Source organism: Humulus lupulus, chromosome 4 (assembly GCF_963169125.1).
Source record: "Humulus lupulus chromosome 4, drHumLupu1.1, whole genome shotgun sequence".
NCBI lineage: Eukaryota > Viridiplantae > Streptophyta > Magnoliopsida > Rosales > Cannabaceae > Humulus > Humulus lupulus.
The window spans coordinates 175,488,924-175,493,109 of record NC_084796.1 but is presented as its reverse complement, the minus strand read 5'-3'; the positions used below and the strand labels follow the sequence as shown (position 1 = coordinate 175,493,109).

Genomic DNA, 4,186 nt, shown 5'->3' with positions numbered 1-4,186 from the left:
AACCACTCAGACATTGATATGAAGAAGACACCACCCTTTGCCCTTTGAGCCACTACCACGAACCCTCACCACCACCACCACCACCATCACGCCTACAAACCTACATAACGCAAACCCAATCAGAAGAAAAATAATTAGAATAGCTCGTCCACAACCAAGAACCATCGTCAACCCAGAGGAGGAAAAAGAGAAAAGCAGATAGAATCAAACTTAGTCACAAACTTAGTGACTGAATTAATAGAATCAATTCTCATTAAAGAAGTAATGATACAAAAGAGTATATATACAGAAAAGACCAAAACTAATATAGTAACTAATCTACAAAATAACAATAATTAGTTACAATGAACAACTAACTAACCAAAACAGTTAGCGTTGTTGGGAAAGCATTATATGGGCATAATTTTTATAATGTGATATTTTAGTGTAATATATGGGCATAATTGTTGTAGTGTTGGCATAATGCAGAACAAAATTTCTAATAAATGGTCCGAATACAAGCGGATTTACAAAAACATAGATAACAAAATTTAAAGCATTAAAGAGATCTGCCTTTGACCAAACACCTTAACTACAACCACTATATAGCCAGAATAAACCCAGAAGAAAAACTGGTATGAGCTATGAACTAGGCTCATGGAAATTGGGAAAGCAAATAAGAATTTAGCAACAAGCTATTAAGTTATTTTCACCCTCATCATCAAATAATAATATCAAGATTGCCAAACAGATGCATACAACAATATCCTCTCCTGGACATGGAAATCAGATATCAATAGCAGATAGTAATACTGAGGAATATAGACTCATTGCCTGATATGAAACAAGAGATTTATTTTCAATTTTTCATTGATATATAATGTATGGCTGATGTTACATGTATATATCCATGTATATTATATAGATCAAATGGTACCTAAAAAAAAAAATCAGGTGCTCCATTTCTACAATTGTTTCAGTTCTTAATTTGTTTGGTTACTGCCCACTCTTGTTATTATACGTTAGGTACTTCATTTATTCTTTACTTATTCTGTTCTTTTTTTTTCTTTTGGATTAGTATTAGTTTTGGATTTGGAGTATAACATTTTTCAAATATTTTCAGAACAGTGGAATATCAAAATTATATGCAAGGTTCAACTTCTACATATAACAAGTTTTCCAGCAATTATTTTCTAGCCAAGTTGCCATGAAAAAATATTGCATAAACAAAATGCAGCAACCTATTTGAAAACCTCAAACTATGCACTTTGCACATGCACTTGTGATTGCTGCAACAATGCTTGAATGTTACAATCCACGTGTTTCAAAAGTTACAATCCATACAAATTCTTAATCAGAGAAAATAATTTAGATGCGTAGAGAACTAGAAGAGAACACAATTCCACCAATAAAAGTTTGGAAAACAGTTACTAAACAAAAAGACGGGGAAATAAACGCCTATCCAACTTTGTTTGGCAAAAATAATATCCTTAACAATTCGGACAACTTAAATATGTGGAGAATGAGAATTGCTGATGAACTATACAAAACCAGTATGATAAGGATGTACACTGTAACTGTATATATAATTATATATATATTTGAGAGTGAGACTGCTAGCAACACTCTTCTTCTTAATCTCTCTCTCTCTCTCTCGTTTCTTAGCATGTAGAAAAAAAAAGTTAGTATCCTAATACTAAATTATACTGAGCCCCCTATTATTATTGTTATTATTCTCAATATACTGAGCCCCCCTATTATTATTGTTATTATTCTCAGTAGTTACATCGTTTGATTGATAATAGTTGCAGAGTAACATACCATGTCCAAACTTGATGCAAATGAGAAGCTCTACTATGCAAATAGCTAAGGAAAGCCAACAGAATGCGACGACTTTTTTCGCTGGTTTTCTGCAATTTGGACACAGTGATTATGAAAAGGTTAAAACCCTAGAAATGGTAGGCCAAGAGGGTATATGAATTCATTTCAAGAAAAGGAAAAGGATGTGCTGCTAGTGATTATGTCAGATAGAGAAAAAGGGTAGTGTACCTGTCTTGAAGATATGAGTTGTACTCGCGGATTGTACTAAAACACATGTATTTCTACTCCAAACAATATGATCCAATTTTCAACTTCTTGCTACAACTTGGTAACTCTCCATTAAATATTCAAAACTAAAACACCAAAATCAGAGCATACTTTTCCAATAATATTAACTCTCCATTAAATATTCAAAACTAAAACACCAAACTTAGAGCATACTTTTCCAATAATATTAGGCTAACGGCTTATCCCAACCCACTTGTACATTTTTCCATCAAAGTACCTAACAATATGCATTCCTGCCCAAATACCTGCAGCATACACACCAAAAGAAACTTGTCATAATTTGCACAGAAAGCTCATATAGCAGACAATGAAAAATTATAGCCACAATCTGCTTAATATTGTAGAAGAAATAATTGAATACTATGGCTACGGATAGAGCTCAACAATTTATAAGCAGAAATTGTTAATAAATTGAGTTCTCACCAAACCAGTTGCAGATCAAAATATCAAGAACAATACTGTCCCACCAGCATTCATTAAAATTTGGTAGCATGTGACGGAAGGTAAGCTAAAAATGCCAAGATAAGCTTTAATATACAACCATAACCACCAAACCACTCAAAACACACTTGTCGGAAACATAAAAGACATTTGATCTCCACTCAAAGAAGGAGAAAGCAGAACCAATTTAAATAAACTATGAAAGGCACACAATAAAACATATTATATTTGTCAAAGAACTAACCTCCATCATCTCAAATCCAATTGATAGCACCCAAAGAAGAGGCTGATTACGAAGCAATATAGCTTTACCCCACCATCCAATAATATGAGCTAAAACGAATTCATCAAAAAATGTTTCCTATAGAAATTAAAATATTATAAACATACAAAAGTCAGAAGTCTACTTAATTGCAACATAGAAGACGTACACAGTACACCAAGAGGATATGATCAGAGAATATCATAAGTAAACAGATTATTGAAGAAGAAATCATACATAAACATTATTAAACCTGCTTGTAGGTTTTTTTTTTTTTTAAAAAATTGTTTTATGCCTCGGAACCATAATACTCCAGTGTCATCTTAATTTTTGACAAACTATATCTAGAAAAGCACAACAAAATTTCTCCTAAAAATCTCAGCAATAACATAACTACAATTTAGAAACTAAAGGAGCAATAAACTATATCTTCTGGTAGGAAAAAAATCTGTATAAATTCCATAGAAAGAAAATTGAATTACAATCTCTAGCAAATCAAACACTAAACAACTACAAAAACAGCATTGCACCAAAATCCTAATAACAAAGGACCGATCACTCAAAGACCAAAAACCTAACTCAATTACAACTGAGGAAAACAGGAAAAGACAGTAACCTTCACGAGAATCCAAGGGTTGAGACTGCTTGATGACATTAACAGAAGATGAAGCAGAGGCAGCATAGGAAAAAATTTGTTTATAGTTACCAAAAAATCACAAAAGAAAAAGAAAAATACTGAAAGAAATAATTCATAAATGAGAGAGTGATTACCAAATCTACTCTTCACTCGTCGAAGATCGCGGATGCTTGACCCTGCGGCGTCTTCTCCCTGGCTGAGATCTCGAGTCCCTTGTCGTCGGCGTGAGGGAGAGAGGCACGATGTCGTCGGTGTGAGGGAGAGAGGCCAATGACTGGAAACAGAGTGACTGAGAGATAGAGAAATACGGGAGAGAGAAAGACGAAAGAGAGAAAGAGAGGAGATTTGAAGGATAGAGGTCTAAGGTTGTTTTTCAGTTTCTAGTTCTTAGTATTGATATGGATTTTGAGCTGAGCTTTGATGGGGAAATCGAGGGAGTTGAGGCTGAAGCTTTGAGGAGGTGAAGGCTAGGCTAGTGTCGAGGATAACCTAAATTGAGCTCATCCATCAAAGGTAAGAAACTATAGTTTCAAGCTTTGTGATTTCTTTGCACTACAAGAATTTGTACTAAATATCACAGTATAATATTACACATTTTTAAAAGTGTTATTACTGATTTGCTAAATAAAAAAAAACACGGAGGGAACGAAATTCTGGAGCCAAGTGAATTAATATAATGGCGCCTTTAGTCTCTTCCCCCCCCCCCCCCCCCCAATTATTTTACTCATCATTCTCATTCTCTATCCTTTCAATCTAAT

General features: G+C 33.9%; 1 long non-coding RNA gene across 1 annotated transcript; it reads right to left on the bottom strand.

The window, feature by feature from the left end:
* Window positions 1-2,104: 2,104 nt before the first annotated feature.
* LOC133829287 (uncharacterized) lies at window positions 2,105-2,893 on the bottom strand. The gene is made up of 3 exons (XR_009891661.1): window positions 2,774-2,893; window positions 2,512-2,596; window positions 2,105-2,333 (listed from the first exon to the last, which is right to left on the bottom strand). It is a non-coding gene; the product is annotated as an uncharacterized LOC133829287 (long non-coding RNA).
* Between the last annotated feature and the right edge of the window lie 1,293 nt (window positions 2,894-4,186).